Source organism: Gorilla gorilla, chromosome 5 (genome assembly GCF_029281585.2).
Source record: "Gorilla gorilla gorilla isolate KB3781 chromosome 5, NHGRI_mGorGor1-v2.1_pri, whole genome shotgun sequence".
In the NCBI taxonomy this organism is placed as follows: Eukaryota; Metazoa; Chordata; class Mammalia; order Primates; family Hominidae; genus Gorilla; species Gorilla gorilla.
The window spans coordinates 30,851,339-30,870,706 of record NC_073229.2 but is presented as its reverse complement, the minus strand read 5'-3'; the positions used below and the strand labels follow the sequence as shown (position 1 = coordinate 30,870,706).

The following is a 19,368-nucleotide window of genomic DNA, read 5'->3' as shown; positions in this document are numbered from 1 at the left end:
TGTAATCTTACTGTGTGCCAAATTTTATGTCTTGCTTCCCCCATACTATTATAAGCATAACTATCACCTTAATGATTATACTGGATGACTATATATCAATATTTACTTGGCTAGCTCCCATTTGGTTGGTCACAAAGGGATAGACTTATGCTATTATGAAAAAAATGCAGTGAGGACCATCTTCTTGCATACAATTTTTCTGCAATTAGAATTCTCCCCCTTTAGGACAAATTCCAGTAAATGAAATTTTCATGTATTAATATTCCAATGTCTACTGACACATACATGCATCCTGTGAAATTGTTTTATTAAAGGATTTTCCAATTTACACAATTAGAAGAAATGTACAGACCATACACATATTTTAGCTTTTGGCAATTTCTTCAACATTAATATTGATAACCTTGTTCTGTCTAACTATCATCTATCTATCTATCTATCTATCTATCTATCTATCTATCTATCTCTATCTACTTATCTACCTACCTATCTTTCTACCTATCTATCAACCACCCATCCGTCCATATATGTATATACATATCTAGTAGAAAGAAATGAAAACCATTCAATAAGTACAAATTCATTATTAATATCATTTATGACCAAGATGGGTAGCAATAAAAGTAAAAACTATTTTACTTGGATTCATTTAAGGATGGAATAATACTGCCACTTTTAAGTAATATTTAAAATTTTTTATTATGACATTTTTAAACACACACACACACAGGAAACATTAATGTAATGGGCTGTATATACTCATCATTAAGCTAAGGAATTATCTGGGAATTCCTAATGCTTGGTAATTCCAAGTGTTATGAATTTGAAGACTAGTCTCTCCATGTCCTGCTATTTATATATCAGTACTGGGTTTGTTGTTGTTGTTGTTGCTGTTTGTTTGAGACAGGGTCTCACTCTGTTGCCCAGGCTGGAGTGCAGTGGCATGAACATGGCTCACTGCAGCTTCCATCTCCCAGGCTCAAGTGATACTCTTACCTCAGCCCCCAGAGTAGCTGGGACCACAGGCCCACACCACCATGCCCCACTAATTTTTATATTTTTTGTAGAGACAGGGTTTTGCCATGTTGCCCAGCCTGATCTGGAACTCCTTGACTCAAGTGATCCACCCAGCTTGGCCTCCCAAAGTGCTGGGATTACAGGTGGGAGCCACTGCACCCAGCCAATTGATGTTTATTAGCATCTTTACCAGCATTAAAAAATTCACATTATTAAAAAATTCTCCCCAGGAAGAATGTAACTTGCTTCACTAAGGTGAGGCTTAGGCATTATCTGTATCCCCATCTAGCTAGGTCATCACCATCTTGTTAGTGTGGATGAGACAGTGTTCACTGAGTGTTGGAAATTATGCTGATGTTTTACATGAACTTCTACAGTCATCTGTGATAATGGCTTTGAAAAATGGTACACAATAACCTCCAATCATGAGCTGCTTCCTATTAGAATTAGTAAAATGCAAACAGCAGGAAGAAAGAAGGCAGGATGAGACATGGGTTAAGACAGCGGTTCTCAAACTGTAGCTGGCATAGCAACCCGCTGGAAGCTATTAAAACACAGATTGCTGGGCTTCACCCCCAGAGCTTCTGACCCAGTAGTTTCTGGGTGAGACCCAAGAATGTGCACATCTAACAAGTCCTTGGGTGATGTTAGTGCTCCTTTTGCTGGTCAGGGTACCACGCTTTGAGAAAACACTGAATTAAGGATAAACAGTAAAGGAGCCAAGAGAAACTGCAGTGTAATTGTGCCTCGTCCTGATGAGGTTTCGGGCAGGAAATGCTGGCTGTGGCTAACATGGGACAGACAGCATGAGGAAGCAGGAAGTTGTGTTGTCTAACCGTGGATCATGAATATGAATCTGACACAAAGGACAATGGGGCTGGAGAGAGCAGAAAGATGAAGTGGAAAAGAAAAATGTGTTTCAGAGGCAGACACATCTAACAAGGTAGAAGCAGGTTACAGAAGCAGCAGAGAATAGTATGCAGACGTCAGTGTAGGTCAATGTCATAAGTCTTAAATAATGAGACATAGAAAGCAACGGATCTAAGATATAGAGCTGGCCACCAAGATTGTGCCAGCCTTACTCTCTTCTTCTGGTGAAGCATAAGAAACAAAGATGTTAGGAGAGTCAAAGTTAACACCAAATCAGAGAGAATGAATAAACTCATTCAATAGACAAACACCTGTTGATGACAACATGCATCATCTACCAGAAACCTCCAACCCCCGACAATGACCTCATGGAGAAGCCAGAGGTTTGCTGTTAGCTCATTATGATACTCATAGAAACAACGCTCAGTAGGCTGCTGCCAGGGCCCTGGAGCTTACCCACACCCCAGCCTGCCACTCCTCCCATAAGTGAGGCATGAGGCAAACACCTCAAATGGATCTTGTCCAAGCGGCTTAGAAAAATGGTTTGTTGCTACATTATTGTTCTTCGTTTGGCTTTAGGGACACCCCCTGGTTTTGGGATGATCAATACCAACTTCTGTTCAATTACATTTTCTCAAATCCTCATGGTTAACCGAAGTTGCTTTTTATAGATGACTGTCACTATGGAGAATGGGTGACAGGAATTCTTTCAGGCTCTCATGGGTACCTATGTAACAAGAGTTTCTATTTAGAAATAGATATAAAAATCTGATATGTATATATATACACACACACATATATATACACATACATACATATATGTGTGTGCATGTCTGTGTGTGTGTGTATATATATATATAGAGAGAGAGAGAGAGAGAGCGCAAGAGAGAGAGAGACAGACAGAGAGTGTCTTGCTCTCAGAGTATTGCTCCATCACCCAGGCTGGAGTGCAGACTTTACGCCCTAGGTTCAAGTGATCCTCTCACTTCAGCCTCCCAAGTAGCAGGGACTACAGGTGCACACTACCATGCCTGGCCTGGAATTTTTTTTTTTTTTTTTAGAGATGGGGTCTCACTATTTTGCCAAGGCTGGTCTTGAACTCCTGGGCTCAAGTGATCCTCCTGCCTCGGCCTCCCAAAGTGCTGAAATTACAGGAATGAGCCACCATATCCGGTAAAATATTGTATGAAGGAAGGACATTTTATTCTGAAAAGGCCTCTGGAGTTTAGGATTTTTAAAAGTGTCAATTCTAATTCTGAAACACAAAAGTACATTAATAAATGTAAGCTCACTGCTAAATCTGATTTTCTATGATATGAATTATGGTTCATATTTTTGAAAACCCATGTTTAAAATGTATCTCTAGTGAGCTAAGAAATCCTTATTTAATAAATAACCATTGAATATGACTATGAAGAATTGCTTTATATCTATATATTGAACCAATATGGCAAGACATTTCACACAGATCCAAAAACTAAAAATAAAACTTTAAAACCAGAATAAAAATGTACGAAAAATAGAATAGTAGAAACAAATATATATTTATTTATTTATTCAGGTTGTTCAAGAGGGAAGCCAGATGGATAGTTCTGACTTCCTTATAGAACTTTCTGATTTTTAATTTGCAAAAGGAAATGTTGTACACCAAACAGAAGAACAAAAGCAGCACAATGGAAATATATGTGCTACACAGACCTAATAAAAGAACATACTCTTCCAAGTAGGAAGAGTGTTTGTTCTGGTAAATAAAAAATCAAGTCCCAGGTGCCACTTGTAAAATGCATAACCTTGCTAGGAATTAGAGAAATACAAATGAAATGACCATGTGAGTGACGTGGATGCATGAAATGTTTGAAATAATGTCAAGCACAAAAGCAGAAATGGAGGACAGTATGCACATGTGGATTACAATGACATGAAAATGAAATATGTGTGCAGGTTGGCAAAGCTCTGAAGTGAATCTGGCATGATATAGAACTTAATGATCATTCACTTTTTTTCCCCTGCAAGATGCTTACATTTATTTTTAAAAATACAAAAAAGTTGCATGCTGCCATGTTACGCTAAAACAATAATAGCTTGGTTAGAGGGGAAACCCATTCCTCATTCCTCTGGTTTCTACATGGAGACGTTTTCCCCAGGGCTCCTGCTTGCCTACCCTCTTGCCCCTCTTAACTGCTGCCTCATTGCTGGGGTATAAGCACTGGCCCCTGTGTCTCCACTGGGGGAGCCAATCCATCCTTTCCCTCCTGCCCTGGACCCGTGTTGATTCCAGACTCAGACTTTCCCAGCTGGTGGGCTGATTTGAGGTCAAGGCTAGGGGAGGAGCATGATCAGACCCATCAACGACTTCCTCCAGCCCAGCTTTTGCCAGTGATAAAGGAGATCCCCTACTTCGATCTCCCATTTGTCTTATTTCTCACATGGTTCAGAAACTCAGAGACAGAAGATGGTTCAGAAATTCAGAGACAGAAGAAGTGTGCTAATAGAGGGCCCCTCAAATCCTTAACAGTCTGGAGACTCAAGGGAAGAGAATGCTTTTCCCGCCTCAGGTAAAAAGAAATCGAAGGAGGCACTGACAGGTGATAGAAAGAATGGTGTTAGAAACCATGCTCTCCTGGGGGACCTGCTAACCTCAGTTAACAGAGGTGTGCTGGTGAGCGCCTCTAATTTGTTCTCAGGAGAGACAGGTGGGGTGAAGCGCAGCTGCAGTGGAAAGAAGCCCTGACTCAGAGCACAGGGAGAGCCCTGTTATCCTGGCCATCACTAGCTCTCAACAAGCCACTTAGCTTCTGGGGACCTTAGTGTCTGCCCCTTGAAAAGAAAAGGACTGTGTTGGATGATGCCTGACTTCCTTGCAGATCAAAGTATTCTCTGCATGAGGGCTGGAAGAGATGAAAAAAAGCGCCCCCACCCAAACTTGCAAATCATCCTGAAATATCAGATGAGCTAACACAGCACAGCATTTTATATGCAGGTTTTCTTTTTCTTGCCTGACATACGGTTTAGACCTATTACAGCAAGAACTAGAAAGTAAATGAATGAATTTCTGCTTTATTGTTGGCTAAACAAAGTTTTATATTTTCATTTTTTAAAAACTTGTAAGTAAAGTTTTCACATAGATCTAGAAATCTGTGCTCTACACAAAAAGGCTCTGTACACAGCAGAGAGACAGGGAGGAAGAAATGAAAGGAGAAAGAAACATTTCTGGAGCATCTTCGGTGTCCAGCATTATGCTGGACTTTTTATATATGATAGTAATAATAACAACCTCTGAAACAATATTTCAGAGAACTTACTATGTGCCAGGCTGTGTTTATTTTTTCCTTCCTTCCTTCCTTCCATCCATCCATCCTATGATGTTAGTACCAAAATCACTGTCATTGTTTAGAGAAAAGTGAACATTAGAAACTTAAATAACTTGTGTGAAGTCCCTAGCTCAGTAGATGCTGAGCTAGTACTATATGGTAAGAGAGAAGGAGGGGGAGAGAGAGAGAGAGAGAATGTATGTGATTTAATTTAAAATGGCTTACTTGGAAATTTTAATTCCTTAAGGATGGCAAGAACCATATAGAATCCTTTATAAATAAGACATGTAGTTGTCATTAACAAAACTCAAACTCTCTTAACTGTTAGTCCTTGTAGAAGAGAATAATGAACATCATGAAACCATGGCTACATTTATGCTTCCATTGTAAAAAACATTATGTAAGTGAAGTGCCATGTGACAATTTTAGACCAAAAATCATAAGAAGAATTAACTACACTGCATCTTTGTTGGTAATGCAAATGTGTTGAATTTACACATGCATGCTTGCAAAAATTCAAACACATTTTAACTTACTGATGATCACCTATGGCTATAGTTAGCAAAATAAAGAAGTCAAGCCACCCTGTGTTAAAGCAAATAATTATCCTTGTGAAGACACAGAAGAGGAGGCTAACGCAAGCATTTGCTAATTGCCTTTTCTCTCTGAGACAAGAGCTGCTGTTCAGCATGTTCTCTGTTCCCATTTTAGCTTCCCAGACATGTCCTTTGTGCATCTCAAATGGAGAGTCTAAGGTGCTTCCCACACAAGTGTCATTCTGGTGTTAGTGGTCCTAACATTAGTGAGGCTGAAATAGAGACTTCGTCTTATGTATTTTTTGACATTGATATATGTTTTCTATGTGAATAGAAAAAAAAAATCCACTCATTAAGGGGGCATAGCTATTGTTTTCAATGGAAAACGCTTGTTATCCCAGCACTTTAGGAGGCCGAGGCAGGCATATCACAAGGTCAAGAGATCGAGACCATCCTGGCCAACATGGTGAAAACCCGTCTCTATAAAAAATACAAAAAGTTAGCCGGGCGTGGTGGCGCATGCCTGTAATCCCAGCTACTTGGGAGCTGAGGCAGGAGAATCACTTGAACCCCGGAGGCAGAGGTTGCAGTGAGCCGAGATTGCGCCATTGCATTCCAGCCTGGGCAACAAGAGTGAAACTCCATCTAAACACCTCAGAGAGGTGTCGTTTTAGCAACAAGATGCAGAGCTTTGAAAGCTTCTGTTAATCCCAACAACCTTTCAAATCACTGCAATCGAAGCTGCCAGTTGCCCTGATAGTCAGTAAATGATGTAAAATGATGTGTTGAGTAACAGTTAACTAAGTAATAATTTATCTAAGGATTTCCTCGATGGATTAAAAGCTCTAAGCCTAAGAAGTTGGAAATGTTTCTGTGGCATTTGTCAATCTCTGTTGGAGATATTTTCTCCAGTTTGCCTGAGTTTAGGGAGTTGGTGTGATTACATGGTGCCATAGTTGTCATTTTAAAGAATTTTAAACGTAGAGCATAGAAAGCAATATATTCTTATTAAATGTTGCCTATTTACTAATGAGTGTTACTATCATTTGATGCTTGGGCATTTAAAAAGACTTGATAGTCTTACTTGGAAGAAGAAAAAAACAAAAAAACGATTTAAGTTGGTGCAAAAGTAATTGCAATTTTTGTCATTACTTTTCATTAAAGCTGCAATTACATTTGTACCAACCAAATACATTAGTTCTTTGGCACTTTTGGACTTTTCCAAGTGAAGAAAAGTCATTTTGTTGTGTGTGTTTGTGTTTAAAAGTCTCTGTGCACTGTCAGGATTTGAGGCAGACACTACAGGGGTCTGTAGGACCAGGGAACCTATATTTTCAGAATCTACAAGTCAGAGAATCTTCCAGTTTTTTTACCCCACCTGCAGCCAAGTCTTTGGATTATTCTGACCAGTACATATGCAAGAACAATCTGGCAAGAGCCGTGATGTTCTTTTCTGCCTCATGCAGGCATCTCACAAAATCCTTCTGAATCCAACTACCTTGAAAATCTGTGCAAAATTTATTTTCATTCTCAGAATTTAATTGATTCTGTGTTACTTGGAGTGGATATTTTCACACAAGGAATGAAATGGTACCTGTTTTTGTACTCAAAGAATCATCTTGCTTTTTGTTATTGTGGTTATTGTTCTGAGTTTATTATCCTATTTTGATTTCAATAGGCTTTTCCTTCTTGCTGAGAAGCCTTTGCCTAAAACATTAAATAGGTGAGATGCAATGACTTTCCATCACAAGAGTGGCAAAGACATTGACCCTGGGTAGCTTGTTTCAGCTGCACTTCCCTGGAGCTGTTTCCTGCTGGATTTATTAGTATCTGCTGCCTCTGACTGCACCTCATGGTCAATAAACCATGGCTCATGTGGAGTCTGGGCTGCTTCCCCTGCCTTCAGCCTCCTGGTAACCTGAGCGCCTCATTACATGGAATTGTGTGGTGCCTGTCTCCCGGGTATGGTTATACCTCCCCAGCAGTCTGCACGCCAAGTGCATGGTTCTCAGATGATGTATCCTCATGAACTATCAGGGCTCTGACCACTATTTCCAAATAATGACTCTGGCTCCAAGGTTTGTAGCTGAAAGAGGAGATACCATCTTGCTATTTCTGGGCATTTTGATATAAAAAATGCAACTGGGGCAGAGATTGAATATAAATGAACAGAATGTCAGTTTCTCTCCTATGGAATCTGATAGTCTGAATCTCACAGAATCAGTCATTGTGAAAGGGGCCTCTTTCATCATTAATAGGGTAGCCCAACTGAGCCTAGCATCCAAGATTTTAGAAAAGGCTAGAGTTGACCGGGCGTGGTGGCTCACACCTGTAATCCTAGCATTTTGGGAGGCCAAGGTGAGCGGATCACCTGAGGTCAGGAGTTCAAGACCAGCCTGGCCAACATGGTGAAAACCCATCTGTACAAAAAATACAAAAAATTAGCCAGGCGTGGTGGCGCATGCCTGTAATCCCAGCTACTTGGGAGCTGAGGCAGGAGAATCACTTGAACCCCAGAGGCAGAGGTTGCAGTGAGCCGAGATTGAGCCATTGCATTACAGCCTGGGCAACAAGAGTGAAACTCCATCTAAAAAAAAAAAAAAAAATGGCTAGAGTTGGGGGAGGGAAGTTATAGCGGACGGCCATTTCAAAATTTGCACAGCTCTGTTTCTCTAGCTGGGCTCTCAAATAGGGCATTCACTAGACACATGTAGTGGTGTTCAAGTTCATTAAAATTGAATAAAATTCACAAAGCAGTTCCTCAGTCAGAGTGACCACATTTTAAGTGCTCCACCACCACACGTAGCTAGAGGATACTGCATTGGCCGATGCAGATGACAGAACATTTCTGTTACTGTTGAAAGTTCTACTGGACAGCACCGCTCAAGGTAGACTTGAAAATCACAACCATGCGCCTTACATGTATGCAAAAGTCAATCCATTTCTGCAACAGAGAGGTTAAAATGATGCTGCTACACTGATCTCCACCATAATGAGTGTCTGGCTCAGTGTACTGTAGTCCTATTAGAGAAACTGCAGTTGTGGGAAACCTGGAGTGCGGGGATGGGGGATGAGCTCCAGGGCACACATGGACAGTGGGAGCCCTGAGAGCAGTGAGACAGAACTACAGAGGCACACATGGCCCTTGGAGGAGTCCTGAGCCTTCAGTGGATCTCGGCTCTACCTGGGCGGAAGTGGCGTGGGGTGGGGACTGTGAAGAGGACTTGAGAAAAGCATGAAAGGAGAGCAGAATAGCAGGGAGAACAGGTGGCTGGTGGAGACCATAGCTAACCTTGATCGAGTACCTGCTCTAAGCAGGTGATGACCTAACTTCCCACATTGGATTATGTCCTTTAAGCCCAAACGGGATTATGTCCTTTATGAGATGACAGGCAAGGGCCAGAATGGAGTTGAAGAGTTCATCATTCCATGGGAGGATGGAATGATTCCCAGAGACTCTAGGAGGATCACCCGGTTGGTAACAGACTGCCTTCAATCAAGCAGGCTTGGGCCTGGGAACAGTGAGAAGGAATCAAATGAAAGCATGGCCTTGCTGGTGGCAGCAGTCTAGGGTCCTGGGGTTATATTCAATCAGAAACCAGAGTCTAGAGAGATGAAAAGATGACCTGTATCTTCCACAGACAGAACACAATGGAGCCAGAACTGGAAACCCTGGCTCAGGACTCCTGCAAGAGTACTGTTCTTTTAGACATTATGAATGGGGTGGCGTGCCCCATTGACTTGTCTAACTTTACACAAGTCTTGGGCAAAAGTATGAAATCTGGAACATTTTTCTAAGCTATTTCCAGCTTTTCCTTCATCAGCTACTAGACTCCCAAAGTTTGGCTGGCTTTCCAGTTATAAAGGTCAATGCATGTCAGTGGCTGGGGAGTAATAGAGCATTGGAAGGCCGGGGACACGTGGATGAGGCATTGATGCCCACCATGCCCCACGTACCCTGCCCTGCCATGAGTTCACAGGAGGGGTCCAGGTAAGCAGTTAGAAAGGGTGGTTTCATGGTGGATATTCCAATATGAATTTACATCATGCAGCAGCACTCAGGCAGGTGACTGTACTTGCAATACTTAAATTTATGGAAACATTTGTCAAAATTAGAGGAAAATATCTGATGGTTATCTGCCCAAATTTTCATCTATGAGACATGAGGGTAATCCTGAAAAACCTTTGGTGCAAAATTTTCTTGCTGTCATCAAGACACCAAGAAGATATAGCCTTCGTTCGTTCCCTGTACACTGTGGTATACGCATGTGATGTAGGAATTACTGCAGCCATCTTGTCACCATGAGGAGTTACAGCCAGAGGATGGCATCCATTAGCCATGGTATACAGCTGATGAATGAACCAGCCCTGGAGCTGCCCTACAATTGGACTTTATTATGTGAGTTTCATTCTTTCACGCAATAAATATGAAATGAGCACCAACAAACTCTAAGATTGTTTGAGGCATTTGGGATACCTTAGAGGACAAACATACAAAAATTATTAGCCTGCAGACTTTCTAAATTTGCTTATTGTTTCAGTCTCTTTAACCTTTTTATTTCCTGCATCTAGAGCATCTTAACTTACACCCTGCTGCCTGCATATTGGCTTCACAGGTAACTGAAGAATCTATATAATAGCATAAATGTAATCAAAAGGGCACTTTTATTCCTGATCTTTTTCTCATTCCTTGTCTTCTTTGATGTGTCTGCATTTGACAGTGTGGGCCATTTTGTCCCCAGCTGAGCAACAGTCTCTTGCGTTGGCTTCCATAATGCTACACATTTTTGGTTGACCTCCTATTTTTTGACCACTTCTTAGTTTTTGAGGGTCCTTCTTACTCCTAGGTCATTTTTTTACTCCCCAAACATTAAATGTTGGGGTTCCATGGAGTTTTCTATCAGGGCCACCTTATGTTCCTACTCTACATTCTGAGAAATACCATCAATTTACATGACTACAGGATGTCTACACTGACCAGTCCAAACCATCTCCAGCCCAGCCCAGCCCAGATCTCCCTTGAGTTTCATGTCTGTATACTTAGAGGTCTACTTAGATATTTGGATATCTGAGACTCAATGGGGACAAATCATCACAATGTTTTGTGTCCTAAACTCACTTCTCTCGGGATCCCAGCTCAGGGAATGGTCTACCCAGTCGCCCACGCCCAAATCCTGAATCTCAGCACTGCCTACTCCCTTTCCTCACTTCCCCAAATCTAAGTGGTCACAAATCCCTTTAGACCTCACCTCCTAGAACTCTCCAGTCTGTCCTCTCTTTTTCCCCATGGTTACTACCCTTTTCCCCACTACCCACCATCACATCATCTGAATCCCAGCAACGGTCAGCTAGCTGGTATCCCTGATTCATGTCTTGCTCTCCTTGCAAGTCAGTCTCCCTGCAGGCAGTGTGATGAGGCTGCAAATCTGATTATGTGGAAAACCCTCCCAAAGCACTTCACTGTTCTCAAGATGAAGAATAAACAATGAACATAATTTTCCAGTCTGCATGATCTGTCCTGACTCCCCCTTTCCTTACAGACATGCTGGGCACTCTTACCCCTTCTCTTCATTTATTCCTGACTCCGTGCCTCCAACTGTACTGGTCCTTCGGCTTGTAACATTCCCTTACCCCTCCTATCTTCTCTAGCATGATTCTTACTCACCCCGCAGGGTTCCTCTAAGATAGCACTCCTTCTAAGATGCCTTCCCTAAGTCCTCAGACCTCGGTGGGTGATGCTTCCACATGCACCTGAAAATACTATCCTTTCTCCATTGTAACTGCCAAGCAGCCTAAACCCGTCACCAGGACTGTAAGTTCTATTAGCCAGAGATGCCTGGCTTGGCCTTCCTAGTATTCCTGGTGCCCGGGATGGTGCCTGAAACACAACAGGTACTCACAGATATATAATGAATGAATACATTTATGTGGAACGCTTACTCGTTACAATAATAATTATTATCTCACTAATTCTTTAGGTTTGGGATAGTGGTTTTCTGAAAGAACAGTGTTGCTTAAGAGAATTGTTATCACAATTGCTCTTTATTCTTATTGTTTAAACCACTTTCTATCTGTCTTAATTTAACACCTTTACATTTTAAAAGGTGGATTTTGTTAAAAAAGCAAGTCCAAGTAAACCTATTGTATTAAGAGCTTAGGTGCTACACAAATGATTATAGGTTGTTGATGCTGAAAGTAAACACTCTTTTCATTTTCACTGGTTACTCCAAATCACAGCTTTCAGAAAATGCCATTTCTAGGTGAGACATCAGAAACAGCTAAAAACGTGACAAACAATAGTGCCTGGTAAAGGCTGTGAAAGGCGTTTCCTATAAACGTCAAGATTTAGAAGTCTATGCACCTGGAATACCAGATAAACTATGGGATTTAAGAAGGCTCGAGTCTACATTTGTCTCCTCTAATACAGAGAAGAAGTTTTATTTTTATTTTTAAAATACGATGATCTTTTAATTTAAATATTGGGCTTTTTCATCTTGAATGTCAGAAGACGAAAAATGCGACCCCTGTGTAAAAGAGTTGTCCATTTCAGGAAGCTTCTGTTTGTGTTTATAATTAAAAATAACACCTTCCAACCTGATTAAGGTTGCTCCAACCTGATTAAGGAAAAAAACATACCTCAATGCACTTTATTACTTGCTGTGGCATGTTATCTCTAATTTCCAGCACACAATGGAAAGCAAAGTTGCTCACTGGCACACTGTCAGTTTTATTCTTTCCTTGCAGGATACATGCTCTCCTTATCTCTTTTCCCCTCCCTGTGGGATAACCTCTTCCCCCAGGTCTAGGTAGGACTGCAGTGGAAACTACTAGGTGAGCTGCGGCAGCTTCAGTGATCTCACGGCAGGCTGCCACATTTAGGGTGTGGAATTGTCTAACATGCAGGGAAAATGTCATTTCATCGGATGGTAGAGAAGTGGTCTTCTTTTCCCTCCCCATCCTCCCAATAAAAGATAGATCCACGTGAATTACACATACCCATACCACACAAAGTGAGTGACACTGTGGTAGAATTGAGGCTTCATAGAGAAATTCAGTGATGGAAATAGCACAATCACCACTGTTATCCCTAACATTCTACAAATACAGCATCATGTTTATTTGTAGAGATTACTTGCAACAGCCAGTAATAGCAATATTTATTAAGATTCTCAGACAACCAATGTGCATAGCTTTCCTGTGTCCTTATAAATCCCACATGAAGAACATATGATCTCAGCAGGGGTTTTAAGAGTTCACACTCACTGGCTGTGACTTAGGTTACATCAATAACCTTTCTGGGCTTCAGCTGCTTCCTGACTACATTGGAATAATCAGTAGCTAGCCAGGTGACTTCGTGAGATCCTCGCCAAGTGTGAGAAATATTATCACTATTTTACTAATGGCCAAACAATATACAGTTGCTCCTTGAATGACACGGGTTTGAGCTGCATAGGTCCATTCATATGTGAATTATTTTCAACCAAACACAGATTGAAAAACCTGTGTTTGGAGGGCTGATGTTCTGTATACATGGGTTTCACAGGGCTGACTATGGGACTGGAGGATGTGCGAAATTTGGTACGGGAGGTGGTTCTGGAACCAATCCCTTGCGTATACCTCGGGATGACTATACTACTGACTGACATTGCTATATTTCTCCCATACCACTTAAAGACACTATCTGAAAGTAGGACATTTGGCATCCATGTATACAAATATATACATAATATAATATTACCTATTTAAATAACTGGCAATAAAGTTTTATGGACCATAAAACTGAATACATAAGGGGGATCAGTGTTCTTAGTATTCTGGACTTCGCCGGTGCAGTGAATAAACCAAGTCATGTGAACATGCAGAAATTACCTCATGCCTGCATTCATTGCTTTCTATCAGCATTTGCTGAACATCAATTTTGTCCCAGGCCCTGCTATAGACACTTGGGCTACAACAGGGAACAAATTAGACGAAGACCCCTGCCCTGCCTGGTGGAGCTTATGAAGTGAGCAGAGATAGGCAAGAAAAAATTAACATGATAAATACATAATTTACAGGCGTCTGAAGGCGGAAGGTGATAAGAGGTAGAAGAAAAAAGGAAGAAGGAGGCTAAGGAGTCTAAGAACTTAGAGAAGGCGGCAGCAATTTTAAACTTGGTGGTCGCAGAGTAAGCTTCACTGGGAAGGTGACACCTCAGCCAAGGCTGGAAAGAGGAGCCAGCCATCTGGATATCTGGGGGAAGAGGCTTCTGGAAGAAGGTGCAGCCAACGCAAACCTCAAGGGCCAGGAAGTAGGGCTGAAGTGGCACCAGAGAAAGGGAGTTTGTAGGAGGGATGAAGAGAGTGAAAACAAAAGTTAGGGGTTGGAGGGCAGACCATGCAGGGCTTTACGCTGTTGTAGAAACCTGGAATTTCTGAGTGAAATGTGGAGCCACTGCAGGCTTTGAGCAGGCAGTGACGGGCTCTGATTTACAGGGTAATGAGAGAGAAGCAAATGCCACAGAGAGGCCTTTATTGAAAAGAAACATCCCGGGGCAATCTGAAGAACTGAAGGGCTCATGAATGAAGTTACAAGTTGCCTTAAAGTCGTAGTAGGACCAAGTTTCAGAATCTGGGTGCCCATGCCCCTGTTTGAGCCACTCGGTCACTTCGTTTAGGTCTCTGTGAAAATATCACCTCCCACAAGAGGTCCTCCATGATTGCATTGACCTAAAATCACAACCCCCTCCCCCTTCGCTTGACTTTATTTCCTTATCCTGCTGCTTCGTTTTTCTTCAGAGCGCTCATCACTCCTTGGCAACAAATACTATATGTATTATTTCCTATTTCTGAGTAGAAGGTAAACTCTGAAATGGTAAGATTTTGCAATTGTGGTTATCACTGTAGCTCCATACCGAGGCAACTCCTTGGCATGGAGGGAGCACCTGGTGCCAATTTGTTGAATGAATAAATACATGCATAGCCTGGGAGCCAAGGAGAACTTTGTTTAATTAAACTTTGTTTAGTTTGTTTAAATTAAGTTCAAATTTAAGCAAATAGGTCGTAAGATTGAGGAATAAATAAAAATAAACTGTCGAACTATAGATTATTTTACACCATTAATTGGTTTAACATTTTTACTATTTATAGTGTTGGCAGTTCACTTTAACATTTAAGTTGTGTTCTTTATAAAACAATCATATTGTAGAAAATCAGGAAAATGAGAAAAAAAGAACCTACAATTTTCTGTCCATGCTACCATCACAACTAACATAATTTAAAATTTCCTTTTATGTGGTTTTCAAAGTGTGCTGCATTCTTACCTGGCCTCAATATATCTAGAGATCAAACTATTTCCTCTGATTTTAAAACTTTTATCTAAATCTCTGGATTGTAAAATTATGTGATTCAATATGGAAGCCAATAATAAAAAAAAAAGCTGTTGAATAACTATGCTCTTCTTGTCTAACACACTCTGTTAAATGAGGAATCTCTGTGCTGGTTCAGTCGACATTTGAGATTACTTTTCTTAGACCCAAGCTCTCGTTTTGCCTGAATTAAATTCATTGACCAGTTTGGGATTTTATCCCCTGAAGAAAAATGGAAAGAATTTTGAGAACTGTCAGAGTAATAAAACCTCATTAATTTTGTGTGTACTCTGCCCAAATAATTATGACTCTCAAATCACTAGTTTATTTTCATGATTTCTATGAACAAGTGGGGCATTATCAGGCAAAATCAATAATGTAAAAAGCACTGGAAGGGAAAATCCTACCTACTAAAGACAAATTATCTTCCACCACATTAGTAGTATCGTGCACACAAACAGCATAACTGCAGCACAAACAGAGGTGGGGCCTAGAGGCTGCATGCAGGTGGACAGGCTGACACAGTCATTACAAATCAATGCGGCAGCTGTCAGGGTCCATGCATCGCTGGTGGAAACGATTTTGCTGCCGGTAACTAGCTAGAGTCATGTGCGCTAACACAAGGAGATGGTGCAAAATGAGGAATTACCAGCCAGGCAATATGGAATGATTGCTCCAAATCTATGAGATTTATCCTTGAAATGAACAACTTAAAAAAACAAAGTCTCTTTGCCATTTGCTGTTTATCAGGTTGTGGCAATAAAATTCTATTTGATTTACCCCCCCGAATCTCAGATACAGGAAAAAGAATGATATTATAGAAAGGGAAGAACAAATGACAGGAAAACGACTTGCTTAGAGGCTAACAGGAAAGCCAGGTGGAACCGAATTCGGATACAGAAGACTGGGTTCTCGGTGGACACCGACACGAAGTCCATTCTGAGGAGGTCACAGATCTTTGTACTTTTTAAATCCTCAGACAAAAGGGGACAGTGATGTTCACCCTTCTGAATTCTTGGGCCTGTTGATAGGGTCACCCAGGGTGAGGCACATAAAAGGTTTGAAGAAAATATAAAGGACAATGATGATGATGATGAGACTACCAACAATCACAGCATGTTAACCCTTATTGAGAATTTATAGATTGCTATAAAGTCACTGTTACAAAAAAGTCACTGTTCTATTTCATATGTGCTATCTCCTGTAATCCTCATCACAACATCACCCATACTTTCGGATAAAGAAAGAGAAGCACAGAGAAGTCAAGCAACTTGACTAAAGTTGCACAGCTAGTCAACAGTGGAACTAGAATTGAAACTGATTCCAGGGCTCATGCTCCTAACTGTAGATATACTATAATATGAGGCAATGAGATTAATATCCACAGAGATACAAAATGAATGCTTTTTTCAGAAAATCCCATAGAAAACACAGACCTATACACTACTATGTGCAATGAAGTTTTCATTTTAGCCTGTCTCTTCTTCTCCTCTTCCCATCATCCAAACAGTAAACATTTTTGAGCATCTAAACTATAACAGACATGATTTGGGGCTTGGGGAATCACAGCCTCTGAGGCCCCTGCTCTCCTACAGGTTATGTGCTAGTGAGCAAAGTCAGTCAACAAATAACAGAAAGAACAGACAGTGATAAGTGCAAGGATCAAAGTAAAACAGGAAGTTGTGGTGACAAGTGACAGGTGGGGACTAGACTGGTCCTTCCCTCTGCAATCACTTATTTATGTATGTATGTACAGATTTACTTATTTATTTTCTTTTTTGAGACAGAGTCTTGCTCTGTTGCCCGGGCCAGAGTACAGTGTGCAATCTTGGCTCACTGCAACCTCCACCTCCTGGGTTCAAGTGATTCTCCTGCCTCAGCCTCCCAAGTAGCTGGGGCTACAGGCGCATGCCACCACACCCGACAAATTTTTGTACTTTTAGTAGAGACAGGGTTTCACCATGTTGGCCAGGCTGGTCTCGAACTCCTGACCTCAAGCGACCCACCGCCTTGGCCTCCCAAAGTGCTGGGATTACAGGCGTGAGACACCGCGCCCGGCCCGCAGCCACTTACTGAGTGCAGGTCCTGTGTCAGCTCCATGTGTGCTGATGGAGAAAGAAGCAAGTGTGACAGAGGCACAGTGCCTGCTCTCAGGGAACTCCTAACTGTTGGTGAGGACTTGGGGCACCAACAGTCAGGAGTTCCTTGAGAGCAGCCTCAGGGACCCTCCAGTCTCAGGGATCCTGTTTCTTTCCCTATCAAATGAGGCTTTTGCTCCAACAGTTTGTGACTTCTTTTTATAAGTCAGGAAGCCACTTAGGCAATTCTTACCTTAACCCAGTTATTAGATGTAACAGAAATAATAAATGCTACAGTACGTGTATTCTCTACTTCAGAATATTCCTGAGGGAGAAGAGGGATTGTTTAAGTGGATCTGAACAAGTTTTGGCTGTAACAATAATATTTATTTAAGCACTCGGGTGCTTATTATATAATACTATACCTTTAGTTAAACATTTTCCATCTCTCCTGGGGGGTGAATATGGGGAAAGGAGCTTATGATGAAGCATGGAGATTTAAAATCAGAACAAGGGAGGGGCCGGGTGCGGTGGCTCACACCTGTAATCCCAGCACTTTGGGAGGCGGAGGCGGGTGGATCACCTGAGGTCAGGAGTTTGAGACCAGCCTGGCCAACATGGTGAAACTCCATATCTACTAAAAAAAACAAAACAAAACGAAACAAAAGTAGCCGTGCATGGTGGTGCGCACCTGTGGTCCCAGCTACTCAGGAGGCTGAGGCAGGAGATCCACTGGAACCCAGGAGGCGGAGGTTGCAGTGAGCCAAGATTGTGCCATTGCAGTCCAGCCTGGGTGACAGAGGGAGGCTCTGTCTCAAAACAACAACAACAACAACAACAAAACAAGGGAGGGTTGGGGGATCATACAGGCAGCAAGACATTGAAGAAATGCAACAAAAGTATGGATTCTTTTCCTGGAGAGCTTAATCCATCAAAAAAGTGGTATGCTGGTATGGTCGTACACAGAAATCGATGGATAAAACTGGCTTACCATAGGGCTTGCTTGACCCCAGGAGGTTCTGATAATGACAGAACGTAGTTTGGAATCATGCACCTTCACATTCTGCCTCCATTATGCCTTGCCACCGGGGCAGGGCAAGAGCTAGGCCACTTTTCTCTTGCATTTCAGGCTAGTAATTCGTGCTAAGAGAAAATACTTCAAAAGTACCATGGGGAAGGCCCATGACAAGAATGAAGGAGGTCAGATTCACCAGAGGAATAAGAAGCAACCCACAAAGCAGTGGAGTCTGAAAGATGCGCCAGAACCCAGAAGTACCACCTGCCTCGTTGTAGTAGAACACACATGAGGCATGTAGAAGACCTACAAAAACACAGCAAATGGACTGTGTCGGCAGATTACAGGAGCACTTTGACTATCAGGACAGATTGTTAAAGTAGAATATTATGTGATTTAATAATCTGGCCCACCAGATAACACCTGCGTGAAACAATCAGAAGACCTGACATAGAAAATCACTGTTGATGATTTTAACAAGATTGGAAGTGACAGTCTGTTATTTCACTTAAAGCGCTAACAGAGGGAGTGTGGTCCTCAGAGTGAGAGAAAGAGATAAGAGGGAGAGGAGGGAGGAGGAAGAAGAGGAGGGAGGAGCAAGAAGAGAAGGTGCACGCATGCAAGTTCAATTGAAAATTGCAAAGGCCGGGCGCGGTGGCTCACGCCTGTAATCCCAGCACTTTGGGAGGATGAGGTGGGAAGATTGCTGAGCCCAGGAGTTTGAGACCAGCCTGGGCAACATAGTGGGACCCTGTCTGCACAAAAATACAAAAATTGGCCAGGTGTGGTGATGCACACCTGTGGTCTCAGCTACTCAGGAGGCTGAGGCGAGAGGATCCCTTGAGCCTGGGAGGTCAAGGCTGCAGTGAGCCGTGATTGCATCACTCCACTCCAGCCTGGCCAACAGAGCAAGAACCTGTCTCCAAAAATATATACATAATAAACTAAAATACCATAAAGCTCTTAGAAAAGAGGAGTGAAGGATACTTCATATGCCATGTAGATCACTGCATACATTCATACTCAAAGGCAATAATTCAATAAGCAAAGGACACGTGGTATTCACCAGCAAATATCTGTGGACACATTCACAGAGCATTTGAAGCACCATAATGTTATCATTTCCAATATCTTAAATGTACAGTCATATATCATAGATTTATCTCCTTCAATTTATTCTATTGTGGCAAGATGG

At 41.8% G+C, this 19,368-nt stretch overlaps 1 protein-coding gene across 7 annotated transcripts in view; it reads right to left on the bottom strand.

Annotated features, from left to right (window-relative positions):
* PHACTR1 (phosphatase and actin regulator 1) overlaps positions 1-19,368 on the bottom strand; it is a 572,466-nt gene that overhangs the window by 107,316 nt on the left and 445,782 nt on the right. The window lies entirely within an intron of this gene.